Below are 17,031 nucleotides of genomic sequence, written 5' to 3' on the forward strand. Positions count from 1 at the left end.
ACCAAACCATTTCATGTAAATAGAGGGGGGGGATTGTCACCGTACTCGCAAGCCGTTCGCTTTGGACCAAACCATTTCATGTAAATAGAGGGGGGGGATTGTCACCGTACTCGCAAGCCGTTCGCTTTGGACCAAACCATTTCATGTAAATAGAGGGGGGGGGGGGGATTGTCACCGTACTCGCAAGCCGTTCGCTTTGGCTTTGCGAATGGACCAAACCATTTCATGTAAATAGAGGGGGGGGATATAATTTTAGATATATATATAGTACGGGCATGCCCTAGTATTTTGGAAGGAACAAAACACAAGCAAAAAACTATATATATATATCATTATGCGACTTCACACTATGAGTGGTGAACCACCATTAAGGTATCCCATCCAGCTATGCTGTACCTTAATGGGAGCGATAAGCACCGCCTGCTACATGGTACATTATCTCTGGTATCCACTCATTACATGGAGTCGCCTGAATGCAGCCGGGAGTACCCATATCAGATTATAATTTAAGTTCTCCACCCTAATGAACTTAAATTATAATCTGATATATATATATATATATATATATATATATATATATATATATATATATATATATATATATATATATATACAGTCATGTGAAAAAGTAAGTACACCCTATGTAAAGTTTTGACTATTTCAACATATTTCAACATACAGCTATTTGATCTTCATTTCAACAATATTGATAGATAAAGGTGATATAATACAACAAATATGAAACATTTACATTTTGTAGTCCATTGTATAATTTAAATAAACATAAATGCAAATTTCGCATGTGGAAAAAGTAAATACACCCCTACATTTATCACTACTTCAAATACCTAAAATTAGAATCAGGTGCACCAGCTCAGATGCAAATGATTAGAACATCGTCAGAGAGGATCTTGGAGGAACCTGTCTTATTTAAACCTCAGACATTTAGATTGGTTTGCTCTTTGTTGTTGAAGTGTGCAGCATCACCATGCCTAGATCAAAAGAGCTCTCTGAGGCCTTCAGAAAGAAGGTTATAGATGCTTACGAGTCTGGGAAGGGATTTAAAAAGATCTCCAAACAAATTGAAATCAATCATTCGACTGTCCGGAAGATCATCTACAAGTGGAGAAGATTCCAAACAACTGCCAACTTGTTCAGACCAGGCCGCCCCAGTAAGTTCAGCCCGAGAGCAGACCGCAAGATGCTGAAAGAAGTCTCTAAGAACCCCAGAATGTCATCACGGGACCTACAGGTAGCTCTTGCCACTGTTGATGTCAAAGTGCACGAGTCTACCAATAGAAAGAGGCTGCACAAATTTGATCTACATGGGAGATGTGCCAGGAGGAAACCTTTGCTGTCCAGAAAGAACATCAGGACAAGACTAAAGTTTGGCAATGAACACCGAGGCAAAGACCAGCACTTCTAGAACAATGTGCTCTGGACAGATGAGTCAAAGGTAGAGCTATTTGGCCACAGTACCAGAAGACATGTTTGGCGAAAACCAAAGACAGCATTTGACCAAAAGAACCTGATACCAACTGTAAAGCATGGTGGTGGAAATATTATGGTTTGGGGCAGCTTTGCTGCATCAGGGCCTGGGCAGCTCACCATCATAGAATCCATGATGAATTCTTCATTGTACCAGAGGGTGCTTGAGGATAATGTGAGGCCATCTGTCAGAAAGTTGAAGCTCAACCGAAGGTGGACCTTGCAACATGACAATGACCCTAAACATGCCAGTAAATCCACCAAGGAATGGCTGAAAAGAAAGAAATGGAGGGTTCTGGAATGGTCAAGTCAAAGCCCGGATCTAAATCCCATCGAGATGTTGTGGGGGGATATGAAACGAGCTGTGCATGCAAGAAACCCCTCAAACATCGCACGGCTGAAATAATTCTGCATGGAGGAGTGGGCAAAAATTTCTCCCAGTCGATGTCAGAGACTGGTAGACAGTTATAAGAAACGCCTACTTGAGGTTGTTTCTGCCAAAGGGGGCAATACCACCTATTGGAGCCAAGGGTGTACTTACTTTTTCCACATGCGAAATTTACATTTATGTTTATTTAAATTATACAATGGACTACAAAATGTAAATGTTTCATGATATTTGTTATATTATATCACCTTTATCTATCAATATTGTTGAAATGAAGATCAAATAGCTGTATGTTGAAATATGTTGAAAAAGTCAAAACTTTACAAGGGGTGTACTTACTTTTTCACGTGATTGTTTATGGCACGGGCGGCATCAGCTCCAGGACCAAGTGGAATGCCATACAAGGTGTTTAAGAGTTGTGAGGACATCAGGCAGTATCTGTGAAAGGCCCTGAAGGTGATATGGAGGCAAGGAGTGGTGCCCAGTCAATGGAGTAGGGCGGAAGGAGTTTATATTCCAAAGCAGGAGGAGGCTGTGCCACTTGAGCAGTTTAGACCAATATCATTGCTCGATGTAGATGGGAAGATACTTGTAGTGAAATTATACCAAGGTGAACCCAGGGTGTGCTCGCTACAGAAGGGGCGTCTATAAGACCCGGGACAACCGGGGTGCGCGGACACTCCAGCGGAACTCACTGTGACATAGTCCTGTAGTTTGAATGGTATGTACGCCCCTAAATGCTGCGCTGACTGTCCTCTCTGTTGGACCATTGCTATATTGAATCGACCATTGCTCATGAAATACTCTGATTTTAATGCCTGTTGCATGCATGTATTCTTACAGGATGTACTACAGATCTAAATGATATTAAACCTACCCAGAGGTCAAGTCGTGTCTGAGCTTGATTTTCACGACATTTAATATCATTTAGATCGCCGGAATGGCTGACCACAAGATGATCGTGGTACCGATTCTCGGAGCCGACCCTCAAGCTGAGGGATCAGCATCGGAGTTCACTCACTGGCTCAAAACGCTGGAGAATTACTTTGCTGCTCACGAAACAGAGCCCACCGCAGCGATGAAGCTGTCCGTGTTACAGTCGAAGGTCTATCACACCGTTTTCCGGAACATTTCTCGATTTGGGACGTACGCTACGGCTCTAGCCGAGCTGAAGCGCCTCTACGTAAAGACACGGAGCGCTGTGCACGGCCGGCATCAACTCTCTCAGCGGCGACAACAACCATCTGAATCGATCGATCGCTTCGCGCAGGAGTTGCGCTACCTGTTGGCAGACTGCGTGCAGGACGTCCGGACCCACGAGCAAGTGCAGGACGACTTGCTCCGAGATTCATTCATCTCCGGAATTAATTCTGGAGTCTTGCGGCTCCGACTCCTGGAGGTCGCGGATCTGACATTTACAGAGGCACTACGGCTGGCACGCGTATACACAGATGCCCGAGAACAATCCACCGCATATGATCACCCACGAGTCGTGGCGGGGACCTCGCAACTCGCGCGACCGGAGAGGGCTACCGCCGAGGATACGGAGGAGGACCCGACCACTACGGCCGAGTCTCTGGGAGCTCCTGAAGCGGACTCCGCTTCCGGCCTCACTGCTGCCGCCGCTGCCCGGCCACGGCCTGACCGGTATGCAAAATGTTATTTTTGCGGGAATCGGCAGCACCCTCGCTCTGAATGCCCGGCCCGGGAGGCTAGATGCCACCTGTGCTCCACCAAGGGCCATTTTGCAAAGGTCTGCAGGAAGGCCGCTCGGGGCACGCGTCCCCGCGCGACCTTGAATGGGCTCATCGCGGAGCCAAAGGATCGAGCGCCGGACGGGGCGCCTCACTCGGCTTTGAAGAGCCGCTCTCCTTCTCGCGGGCCTCTGGCTACACGCCCGACCTTGGTGAGATACACCGGGCCGCCGAAACAAATGGCGCGAACGCGACCGGCCACAGCGCGACCGACCTTGACTGGCGTTCGAACGCCTACTTCAAACAAGCGACATGCTCCTGCTTTGGAAACTCCTCTCGATGTGCGGCAAACGCAGCACGTGACTCGAGCCCCATCTGACGGCGGCTTTTACGAATTACATGCACCCACTTTGGCATATGAATCTGCAGACGGCAGAGATCTTTCTCACGTGACGCGAGCGCCATCTGGCGGCGGCTCTTACGAATTACATGCACCCACTTTGGCATATGAATCTGCAGACGGCAGAGATCTTTCTCACGTGACTCGAACGCCATCTGGCGGCTGCTCTTACGACCTACACACACCCACTCTGGCAAATGAAACTGCTGATGAGCCAACTGACTTCAATGCTCCTGCTGAGGCCCAACCTGCCGACGCTGCCCGAAGGATTGCAGCCGGCGTGGGATCCACCCGCGAGGCGCGATCTTCTCGCCCGGCCGGTACAATACCTGCCGGGTCTGCCGGCCTTGCGCAAGCCATCATTCCGCTCACGGTCGCGGGCGTTTTTGCGCAAGCTTTGATTGACACGGGGTCCACGGATAGTTTTATCGATCAGCGACTCGTGCATCAACATGGGTGGCCGGTTCTCGGGACAACCCGCCGGATCTTCATGGCCTCTCAGGGACTTCGGTTGAGCACAAAAGGGGCGTGTCGATTGAAACTTGTGATAAAGGGACGCACGTTCCCGGACGTGTATCTCATGGTATTACCTGCTTTATGCGCTGACGTTCTGTTAGGACTTGATTTCCTTAAGCGGCATGGACGTTTGGAAATAGACTTCGGTGGGCCGGACACGCTCGCTGTGTGCGCCCTCGCTCAAATGGACATGGAGCCACTCTCACTGTTCCCCAACCTGACCACTGATTGTACCCCTGTAGCCGTCAAATCGCGGCGCTACTCTCGCGCGGACGCGCAATTCATTGCGGAAGAAACGGCCCTGCTCTTAAAGGACAGTATTATAGAACACAGTAGGTCACCGTGGCGGGCCCAAGTCTTAGTGGTGCGGAGTGAGGCCCACCGCCGGCGCATGGTAATCGACTATTCGCAGACGATTAATCGTTTTACACAGCTGGATGCCTACCCCTTACCGGGGATGGACGCCCTGGTACGCCAGGTGGCCCTGTATTCCGTTTATAGCACTCTCGATCTGCGTAGTGCGTATCATCAAGTCCCCATCTCTAGGGCTGATCGCGTCTTTACAGCCTTTGAATCGGGTCAGCGGTTGTACCAGTTCACGAGACTTCCCTTTGGGGTAACTAACGGAGTCGCTTGTTTTCAGAGGGCTATGGATGACCTCGTTGCGAAGGAGAATTTGACCGATGTCTTTGTCTATCTGGACAATCTTACGGTTTGTGGGTATGACCAGGAGCATCACGACGCTAATCTGAAACGCTTCCTCGAGGTCGCGCGGAAATATCGCCTAACCATGAATGCGGCTAAGTGTCGATACTCTCTACGCACGGTAGACCTTTTGGGGTACACCGTGACCCATGGCTCCGTCTCTCCGGATAAGGAGCGTCTGCGCCCTTTGCTCGATATGGCTCCGCCTAGCGATCGGGCTTCGCTGAAACGCGCTCTAGGGCTGTTCGCCCACTACTCAAAGTGGGTGCAAAATTTCTCCGTGAAGCTCCACCCCCTCATGGCCTGCGACACTTTCCCCATGGGCCCGGCCGCCCTGGCGGCCTTCGAGGGCCTTAAAGTCGACATCACTGGCGCCGCTGTCGCGACGATTGACGAGAGTGCCTCTTTCGTTTTGGAGAGTGATGCCTCGGATCATGCGATAGCGGCGACTCTCTCCCAAGGAGGCCGCCCTGTGGCTTTCTTCTCGCGGACTCTCACCTCCGCCGAGCGGAGGCATTCATCTGTCGAAAAGGAAGCGTACGCGATCGTCGAATCAATTCGGCGATGGCGGCCGTATCTGCTTGGGCGGAGTTTCCAAATCGTCACGGACCAACAGAGTGTTGCGTTTATGTACCACACCTTACATGCTCAGCGCATTAAGAATGAGAAAATCACCCGTTGGCGTATCGAACTCGCCGACTTCTGCTACACCATCAAATACCGCCCGGGGAAGGATAACCTGGTCGCTGACGCCTTATCGAGGCCGGCCACTTGCGCGGGGGTTGTAACTTTGGAGGGGCTGCGCACTTTGCACGGCACTATGTGTCATCCCGGGGTAACGCGCTTCGCGCATTTTGTGCGCGAGGGCAATCTGCCATACTCGATTGAGGACATCCGCCGCATCTGCCGTGATTGCGCGATCTGTGCGGAACTCAAACCGCGTTTTTATAACCCTCCTATGGGGACACTCGTTAGGGCTACTAGACCGTGGGAGCGCTTGGCGATGGACTTCAAAGGGCCGCTGCCAATGTCGAGCAACTCTCGCTATCTGCTCACTATCGTCGATGAGTATTCCCGATTCCCCTTTGCTTACACGTGCGGGGATATGTCGGCTGCCACGGTTATTCGGTGCCTGCAGAATTTGTTTTCTATGTTCGGGTATCCGGCCTACGTGCATACCGATCGGGGTGCGGTGTTCCTGTCCCAGGAGGTGAGGGGCTACTTGCTCCAGCATAATGTCGCTTCGAGCTACACCACCCCGTACCGGCCCCAAGCGAATCGGCAGATCGAACGCTTTAATGGGATTATATGGAGGGCCGTCATGCTAAGCCTTCGGACCCTCGGCCGAGGCCTCGATAAATGGGCGTGGTCGCTACCTGCTGCTCTAAACTCGATCCGGGCTCTCCTATGTACTGCCACCAACCAGACTCCTCACGAACGACTGTTCCACCACCCTAGAAGCTCCGGCAGTATCCAATCTTTACCCAGCTGGCTCGCTGAACCGGGGCCCGCCTATCTCAAACGAGCGGTTCGCGCTAGCAAGTACGACCCCCTTGTTGACAAGGTGCAGGTCCTCCAGGCTAATCCCGAGCATGCTCGCGTGTTAACGGCGGATGGCCGCGAGTCTACTGTCTCCGTACGCCATCTCGCCCCATGTGGGGACGACGACAGGGATATCGACGAACCCGTCTACGAGTCTATGGACTCTACCGAAGCTTCCCCTATGGAACTACCACCGTTACTCCCGTCGTTCCCCACTCCCGTGCCCGAAGGCGCAGGGGCGCCCCTCCGACTCCCACCTCCGGCGGCTATTCCGACGCGGGGGACTCCGGGCTTGGGGACGCCGTGCCCGGTAGATTCCGAACACGAACTGGCAGGGAAGTTCGCCGCCCCCACCGCTACGGGTGGACCGACTGACGTGGATTGACGTGACCCATTCGTTTATTGCTGATGCTTGCTTGCAACCTGCCGAGCGGCAGTATAGTTCTAACGGCGGGGAGAATGTAGTGAAATTATACCAAGGTGAACCCAGGGTGTGCTCGCTACAGAAGGGGCGTCTATAAGACCCGGGACAACCGGGGCGCGCGGACACTCCAGCGGAACTCACTGTGACATAGTCCTGTAGTTTGAATGGTATGTACGCCCCTAAATGCTGCGCTGACTGTCCTCTCTGTTGGACCATTGCTATATTGAATCGACCATTGCTCATGAAATACTCTGATTTTAATGCCTGTTGCATGCATGTATTCTTACAGGATGTACTACAGATCTAAATGATATTAAACCTACCCAGAGGTCAAGTCGTGTCTGAGCTTGATTTTCACGACAATACTGATTGGTGTCTTTGCGGCACGGCTCTCAAGCTTCATCAGAGAGAATGGTTTTGTGGGTGGTTCTGTGCAGAAGGCAGGAATACCAGGATCACCAGGATGCATTGAACACTCGGCAATGGTTTGGCAAGTGTTACAGGGGGCAACGAGGAAAAGGAAGGATGTGGCAGTGGTATGGCTGGATTTGGAGAATGCATATGGGTCAGTGCCGCATGCCTTGATCAGGTATGCCATGGATTTATTTTGGGTGCCACGGAGATTTAGGGATTTTTTGACGGCATATTATGATCAGTTTTGGATGCGGTTTGCGACACAGTCCTATGTAACAGAGTGGCAGAAGTTGGAAGTGGGGATCCCGATGGGATGTACAATCTCCCCTATTTTGTTTGTGCTGGTTATGGAGTTGTTGATACGTGCGGTGAGTGGACATGGGAAAGAAGTGGAGCTAGCCCCTGGTCACAGTTTGCCAGCGATGTTTGCATTCATGGATGTCCTGACAGTTGTCCAACAGTCGGCTGATGCAGCAGTAGAGGTACTGGGACGACTGGAAAGGTTGATGTGGTGGGCAAGAATGGTCTTTAAAGCAAGAAAGTCGAGGAGTGTGGTAGTGAGATCAGGAACGGTGGATAACATGCACAGGTTTGAGCTGGGAGGGGAGGTGGTTCCATCATTGACAGAGGCCCTGAGAAGAGTTTGGGAAGATGGTATACAGTGGAGTTGAATGATGTGGGAAGGGTGGAGGAGGTGAGGAACTTGCCAAACCTTTTGAGAGGTTTGAAGAGGATTGATGGATGTGGTTTGCCAGGTAAGTTGAAGGTATGGTGTTTGAAGTTTGGATTGATGCCACGAGTATTGTGGCCATTGATGATGTATGATATTGCAATTGGGCATGTAGAGAGGATGGAGGTTGTGGTGAGCGGGTTTGTGAGGAGGTAGTTGGGAGTGCAACGTTGTTTGACGAGCAATGCCTTTTATGGTCAGGGTGGAAAACTCAGGTTTCCCTTGACATCATTAACCGAGGTTTAAAGTGGTGAAAGTGCAGGAGTTCATGATATTGCGGGATTCAAGTGATTCAGTGGTAAAGAATGCTCTCCCAGAAAGAAGGGAAGTCGGAAGTGGAATGCAAGAGCATCGGTGGATGAGATGGAGGAGCAGTTGCAACAGGAGGAGGTTGTGGGGATGGTACAGCACAGCAAGCATGGCTTGGGGTGGATGAAGCATGAGCGATGGGGAAAGGCATGTGTGAAAGAGAGGAGGAAGATGATTGAGAGGGAGGTGAGAGGAAAGGAGGAGGAGGGGAGATATGTGAAAGCAGTCAGACAGGCACAGCAAGGTGCTTGGATGCGGTGGGAAGGTGTGCGGGTGAGGACATTGAAGTGGCAAGAGATTTGGAGGATGGAGCCAATATTGTTGAGTTTCCTGTTGCGGGAAATGTATGATGTGTTTCCGTCACCAGTAAACTTGAGATTTTGGGGGTTGTTGCAGGAGGAGAGATGTTCTTTGCGTGGAGGTTTGGGGATGGTGCAGCATGTACTGAGTGCATGCTCAGTAGCATTGGCAGCAGGAAAATACAAGTGGCGGCATGATCAGGTGCTGGCGGTGGTAGTGCAGATAGTGCAACAAAAGGTGCTGAGATCGAGAGAGAGGAGTGGAGAAGGAGACCGATGGGGGAGAGGTGTTGTCTGTCAAAGAGGGCCAAGTGGTAAGAGGTGGAAAGAGGAGGTGGAAAGCAAGAGGGCTGTCAGATGCTTGTGATTGGCAGGTGGTGGCAGACCTAAAGCCACAATTGGTATTCCCAGACGAGATCTGTGTGACAACGTTGCGGCCTGACATTGTCATCTGGTCAGGTGCAACAAGACAGGTCATCTTATGGAATTGTCTGTACCTTGGGAAGAGAGCATGGAGGACGTGCATGAGAGGAAGAGAGGAAAGTACAGTGAGTTGGAGTCAGAGTGTCAGGAGAAGGGATTGGCGAGTTTCTTGTCAGCCATTTGAGGTGAGGTGTAGAGGATATATTGGCAATTCATTTTCTGCATTTCTTGTTCGGCCTGGAGTGTGTGGGACAGAAAGAAGGAGGATGTGTGACAAAGTGGCCCATGTTGCCTTGAAAGGCTCACTTTGGATATGGAGGAAGTTTGTGGAGGCATGTCGAACGGTGTCGGTTGAGGTTGTGGGTGGTGGTTCATTTCAGCATAAAGAGGTAGTGACTGAGCGCGGAAAAGAAATGGAGATGTGTGAATGGTGTGTGTGTGTGTGTGTGTGTGTGTGTGTGTGTGTGTGTGTGTGTGTGTGTGTGTGTGTGTGTGTGTGTGTTGCAGGAGTGGGTGGGTGTGTTGCAGGAGTGGGTGTGGTTTTGCATGAATGTGTTTTTGTTTGAGTGGTGCATGTTGTAAGGGTGGTGGTCGGTTGTTGTTTTTTGGTGTTGTGAGTGAGTGGATGAGGGGCTGTGGATTCTGGGAGTGGAGGCGGTTTTGTTGTTGTAGTCTGTGTTCTCGCTAGCTGGGGGTGGGGGTATGTACGCATCCAGGTGTAGCTGCTGCATGTGGAGGCGTATGTGCCCCTGCTGGCCCACCTCAGCTGACCGTATCGAGGTTGAAGGGCCAAAACGGGATGATGCTGAGGACCTTGACTGAGGACCCGGTCAGTGAGGCACACTTGTGACCAGGTGTGTTTTGAAATTATATATATGAATCCAACTTGAGTTCTCCAACCTTTAATGAGCAAAATAAATATCTGCTCAACGTTTCGATCAGTAACACGGACAACCGTGCATCCACTGACCTTTCTCAAGGGCAAAGAAAAACAATTCTACACCCCCCATATATCAAGGGAAAAAGGGGGTGGGGACACCGAAACCACAAATCAATGCCATTCTGGAACAAACTAGTGCCATTCAAATTTAAACCGTAAAAATATGGTTGTTGGCTTGTCTATCTTTCCATGCTCCAGTAGCGGGAATACCCTGTTATAATTTAATGTTCCCCAAAGGGCCAGTCAAATATGTTGTGAAACAGGCAGTTGGCCCTGGTGTGCATGAAGGCAGAAAGAAGGCGGGAAGACGTTTCTTACACATAATGATTTATTAAAGGAAGAATATGGGAGAGAAGACTCGGTGTTAAGAAATAATAAATGGAAAGATCCGACGCTCAAAAGAGAATTAATTAGGGAGCACATGTTGTGGTGAAATATGATGTAATGTTTCAAACTTGAAGAGAAGGTTCGGTCGGAGGGCCGACCTTGAGGGAGCTTATATAAGTCTGGACTGTTCGGCACTCAATCTCGTAGCATTCTGTCACCTTTGTGCCAAGAGACTAACGGAATTAACAGGTATGTAATTGCTTGCTTGTGGGGGGGTTGGGGGGGGGGGGGTGGGGGGTGGGGGCTTGGAGGAGATGCTTGTTTTGATTGCTTCCTTTGTCGTGCTAATGACTGTGCTTTATTTTGTGTTGTAGGATGAGTGGAGATATAGTTCAATAAAACCTCATTATTTGAAAGAGGTCTGAGTATTGATTTATAACACATGTACTTATACAGTAAGTTCTCCTGCAACATCGTCAATGTGCCCCTAAAAAGTGACGTTGTAAGAAACGAAATTGTTGGAAACAAATTGTCCCATTTGAATTAATGTAAATAACAAAATGTGTCCCAAGTCAAAATTATTTTGTACTAAAACACCAAAAACGAATCCAAAAAATGATATTTTTGTACGTTTACATTCAATAACTTCCTAATCATAACATAAATACCTAACAAACAAAATAAATAAATAAAAGCATTACATAAATAACAAAAAGTACCATGTAAAGTCAAGTAAAGTCGACGATGGTCATGGATTGAGCTCGTGGAGGTGGAGTGTGAGGGAAAATGTTGGGCGGGTTGGATGGGCTATTGCGAGGAGGAGGATGATGAAGCAGAATCCATCTACACCAATGCCTTGACATGATGTTTAGCAGGAAATTCACTTCATAAAGAAGAGCGCATGTTCACCGGGTGGATGCTGAATAAAGACTAAGGTTTAGCAGAAATTCACTTCACAATAAAAGCGCACTTACGGGAACCGATGACATGATATGGAAACGTCGCGACATTGTTAGAAAAGTGTTCCCCTATTGGTTAGCGATGTTAGCAATATGACATCAGCAATGTTATAGCGAGACAACGTTGTTAGAAGTGATGTTGTCAGAGAACTTGCTGTAATACAAAGTAACTTTAACCACACTAATGGTGCCAAAAATACCAGACTCGTTTATTAATGGGAAAAAAGGCAATGACTTCTGTAGGCATAAGCTGGTCTTTGGGTCTGCCACGACAACAATGTGCAAGCTGTAGTCTATGAGCTGGGACCTGAAATTTTATTTGTTGCTACCACTCTGAGGGGCTAAGCATAATGATGTTTGTTTTGAACACGTTATATCTGCAGGTCATAAAAACATGTGATGGACACGTCAGAGTTGTAGCCTAATGTCCAAATGTTGGTCAATTATAGATGGCATCCAAAACAACAGTAAATTCAAAGAAAAGTCTTTATTACTGAAGTACAAGTTCCAAATTCTTACCAATTGGTTTGAAAATTGGCACAGTTGTTGGACGGATGTATAATAGTGGACTGTCACAATTGTTTTATTTCACGGTCACATGCCCCAATCAAAGATAACAGCCATAAATTGGTTAACTCCAGTTATCAAAATATTGGTCACCATTTCTGACCGTTTTCCCAGTTATTTCTGTAGAATTAGATGAAAAACACTATAGTGGGACAGATGACACAATCCGAGATGGTAGTTAAATGGCAGAAAGTTATTGACCAAAACGACCCATGATAATATCCATTTAAGTGCAAAGCAATTTCCTGGTGCCTTTTGTGCCCATAAGTCCTCCACCAGGCCTCCCCTGTACAGTACATTTTACACGACCCTACATTTTCTTCCATGTTCCTTACCCTACACTGCTCTATGATGGACAGCCACTGCCCCCTCAGTGCACATATTACAAACTACCTAATTATAATTGATGTGTTCCGAATGCGGGTGTAACTCTGACATACTCGAGCATGCAGACCAAGCTATTCTTAACACATTATAACTAAGGATCACTACCTTCCCCATTAACATCACAAAATCTAATATTATTATTTTTATAATTCTATATTTATATAATTTTAAATAGAAATTTATTTATATAATTTAAAATTATATAAGTATAAATTTATATAATTTTATCAATTAATGGAAAGGGGTATTTGAACCAAGTATTCATGTTATTCAGTTTATGGGGTACATATTTGTGGCTCAAAGACTACGTTGTACATTTGAAATTGGTTGTTTGCATTTAAAAAGAAGAAAGCATGGAGCAACAACCGTATGTTTGCAACCATCACACAGACTTGATGTACCTAATGGCCTCCTCCTGCGTTGAAGTTCCTTGTAAGGAAACTCACGTTTATATTTATTTATTTAAAACAGGCTTTGGTTTAAATTGAAACACTGACGGAGTCTGCTATCTCAGCAATGGCGCCATTATCTCCGTAACGATAGCGAGCGTGCATGCATTCCTGTCTGCGTGTCTTCATGTGTAACGGCGGACAGACAGCAGCTGTGCTGGGCAAGAACACAACTCATTGCTGTTCTGAACACCGACGATGATCTCATGGTTATCTTTTATGGGAAGCTTCTGGATTCGCTCAAACTGTAGAGTGCTGCCTTGTATGTGAAGGCCCTATGTAATTAATACCATGACAATCTTGAACTACAAATAGATAAATAAATACAATAATCCTATTTGTAAAAACATTGTATCATGAAGAAAGGTAATAGAATACAGTAAATACTAAAGTCATATCGTTTATTGTACAACTGTGGCTCAGAAAAGTAAATCTCTGAAAAATGGGATTCACTAGTAAAATAAATCCAAGCAAAGACAACAAAGTTAATCCCCTCTTCCTTCCCCCACAGCCCCAAAAATATCTCCGAAAAATGTTCATTAGTGACATTAATTACCAGGTTTAAGACATCAAAGATGATTCACAGTTGTAGGGTAACTCGACTCAAAGATGTACATTTACAACAGTTATTCGATATTTAAGAAACATTATTGAGTTTGAGAATACTTTTTGTTGCAAATGGGGAAAGCTGAAGCAGATCTTGTTTCATCTTAAGACATTAATTGTTTCATGTTTTTGTTGTTTTTTTCAACACGTATAATTTTTAAATCAATTGCATATTTAAAAAAAAAATTGGATATACACGTCTATACTCAAAATATGTTTTTCAAGTGTATCAGTAGTACTAAGAGCTAGTTTGGAATGAATGATCGTTTTAAGGCCATTTTCCCCGCTAGAGCGGGGGTTAGCCTTGCGGGCCCCGTGACAATCATCGTTCCCTGTTTGAGGCAATGTTTTTATGGCCAGATGCCCTTCCTGACGCCAACCCTTGGTCACGCTCTTACGATGCGCAGGGATACGGTGTACCTATTCTAAACCGGGGTACACACAGGGATCATTCATCCCAGCAAGCTGGTACTCAATTTGCCGACCTCGGAAGGATGACAGGCTGAGTCAATCCCCCTGGTGTTAATTCAGCGATCGACCGGGATTCGAACCCAGGATCCTAGGATCCCAAGCCGGCACCCTAACCGCTAAACCAACACCAGGCTGTTTGGAATGTTTTTCAGTTTGAATTCCAGTTTGGAATGCCAATCAATTTTATCCCTGTATGCTGTTCAAGCTACATCAGCTGTTAAAGTAAAACAAAAGGAGAATTTAAAGAACTAGGAATTACTGGTTATTATCCCGTTTTAAAAATCTCGCCTCCTTTATTTTTGTTTCATATGTCATTATAGCATTGACCTACAAACACATAATTGATGTCCCCATGTGTTTTTCTTAACCATTTGCTAACCATTTGCTTAACCTAATGGCGCAATTCCACACCACAGTTCCTATTTTTCACACAAGGAAGCAAAGGATATAATGATCATAATTAGTAATTTTTGGTTTTTAAAATGCACCACATCAAAAAACAAAAGCTGGACAAAGAAACCAAATGCTGCAGGGGAAACTGGGGTGAATTGGGGTCCACATCCCCCTTTAAGATATTCCAGACTGAAGATATAAGTACCAAACTCTTGTTGTAAGTGCCATCATTGCCATCACATTGGAATTTATCATCGGCCAAGAAAAGCTACCAATAAAAATGTTACAAAACTGTATTTCTTGAATCGGCATTATTTGCACAATTATAAAAACAATATCTCTGGCCTGACTTACAACAGCAACACAACTTAATACAGTCATGGCCAAAAACATTGGCACCCTTGCACATTTCTGTCAAATAATGCACCATTTCTTTCAGAAAATTGTTGAAATTAAAAAATATTTTGGTATCCACATATGTATTTCTTTGGTTTGCAGTGGAACAAAACAAAGAAAGCTGAAAAAAGTACGAAATCTTAGCTTATTGCACACAGAAATCCTAAAATGGCCTCAACAATATTATTGGCACCTTTTAGAAGTTGTTAGAAATAAATTCTCCTTTACTGTCGCAGATGATTTCCCTTTACTTTTGAATTGAACTCACCTGTGGTGAGTTGCAAGTGCCTGCAACATAAAAAAAAAAACATAGGGGCAATACCCCTGATGCTCACCTGGTAGAATAAACAGTATACTGCACTGACTGAAGGTATTTTAAACCAATTTCAATGGTTGCTAGCAGACAGGGCAGCATGTAGAATCATATACTAACATAATCATATGACTTTTAACAAACAAACAAAAAAAATACTTATTTGGGGGAAAACTCCCCCCCCCCCCCCCTCCCTAGTCTCCCAAAGGGCAGATTTTTTTCATGCCATGAACAAACTTTGGTACAGCACAGGTAGTGATGGTTGTGGTCAAGTTTCATCGAAATCGTGTGTGTAGTTTCAGAGAAGAAAACAAATACCTATTTTGGAAGGTCAAACCTGGACCCACTTTTACCCACCCCCCCCCCCCCCTCCACCCCACCCCGTAGATCCCCTTAGACCCCAATTTTTTTAATGCCGTAAATAAACTTTAGTCACACCACAATATAATTTGTGCCAATTTTGGTCGGAATCCCATCAGTGGTTTCAGAGAAGAAGTTTCAAGTGTTTACGGATGGATTATCTGAACAAGCCAAAATCCTTCGGGGAGTATGTCCTGTGCACAGATGAGACCAAATTAGAGCTTTTTGGTGAAGCACATCATCTCTATGTTTACATAAAACAAAATGAAGCCTTCAAAGAAAAGAACACCTTCCGTACAGTCAAACATGGAGGAGGTTCAGTGATGTTTGGGGGTTGCTGTGCTGCCTCTGGCACTGGGTGCCTTGAATGTGTGCATGGCATCATGAAATCAGGAGCTTACCAAGACATTTTGGAGTGCAATATTCAACCCAGTGTCAGAAAGCTGGGTCTCAGTCGAAGATCATGGGTCTTGCAGCAGGACAATGATCCCAAACACACTTCAAAAATCACCCAGTAATTGGTTCAAGACAAAATGCTGGACTGTTCTGAAGTGGCCAGTAATGAGTCCAGATCTAAATCCCATTGAACACATGTGAGGAGATCTGAAAACAGCAGTTTGGAGAAGGCACCCTTCAAATGTGGGAGAACTGGAGCAGTTTGCACAAGAAGAGTGGGCCAAACTGCCCCGTAGAGAGGTGTAGGAAGCGCTTGACTGCAGTTATTTTGTCCAAAGGCTGTTTTACGAATCTAGGGTGTCAATAATTTTGTCAATGCCATTTTTCTTTTTCTTTTCTGATTTTAAAGGATATATTTGGTTATGAATCAAAAACAAAGGTTCTGTAATATTAACAGAGAATAAATAATTGTGGAGACCAAATACTTTTGTCAAATTCAACTTATTTTTAGAGAAAATTGTGAGTTATTTGAAAAAAGTGCAAGGGTGCCAATATTTTTGGCCACGACTGTATCAACTCCATAAGATGAGAAAATTACATTTGGTTTCATATGGTCAGATAACATTTATCCAAGGGAATCAAAGGTAATTTCATCAAAGATGAAGGTAGCTGATGTGTTCTGATGTGACAGTCTAATACATCGAAAACATGTCCAACAAGAAAGAGCAATCAGAGATTGCAGACCCTCGCCAGGATGTGTTTTCAGTGGTTTTTAAGGCTTTTGTGTTAAAAACAAATATGGCGGCCGAACCACGTGACCGATGACGTCATCATTTTGTTTTTCTCCACTAATTTATCCCTAAATGACGCTCAAGAAATTTCATCTTAATCGGATGAAGTTTTGTACTTGTCCAATTATGACGTTATAATGGAGGCACCTATGACATCTCATTAACATATTTTATTCACCATGGAGAGTTCTTTACAATGAGCCATGTCTCCATTTTTTCTATGCAGCACTTTCGGAGATATAGAGGTGCAAAGTTTTCGGTTTTTTAAAGATGGCGCCCATACCACGTGACCTATGACATCATAATTATCATAACAAATTTATACAGGTGGAGTTGCACCTATG

General features: G+C 46.0%; 1 protein-coding gene across 1 annotated transcript in view; it reads right to left on the reverse strand.

Annotated features, from left to right (window-relative positions):
* LOC144893057 (fibrillin-2-like) overlaps window positions 1–17,031 on the reverse strand; it is a 147,289-nt gene that overhangs the window by 100,318 nt on the left and 29,940 nt on the right. The gene's annotated exons all lie outside the window — the stretch shown is intronic.

This window comes from Myxine glutinosa, chromosome 7 (genome assembly GCF_964187855.1).
Source record: "Myxine glutinosa chromosome 7, kmMyxGlut1.1, whole genome shotgun sequence".
NCBI classification, from domain to species: domain Eukaryota; kingdom Metazoa; phylum Chordata; class Myxini; order Myxiniformes; family Myxinidae; genus Myxine; species Myxine glutinosa.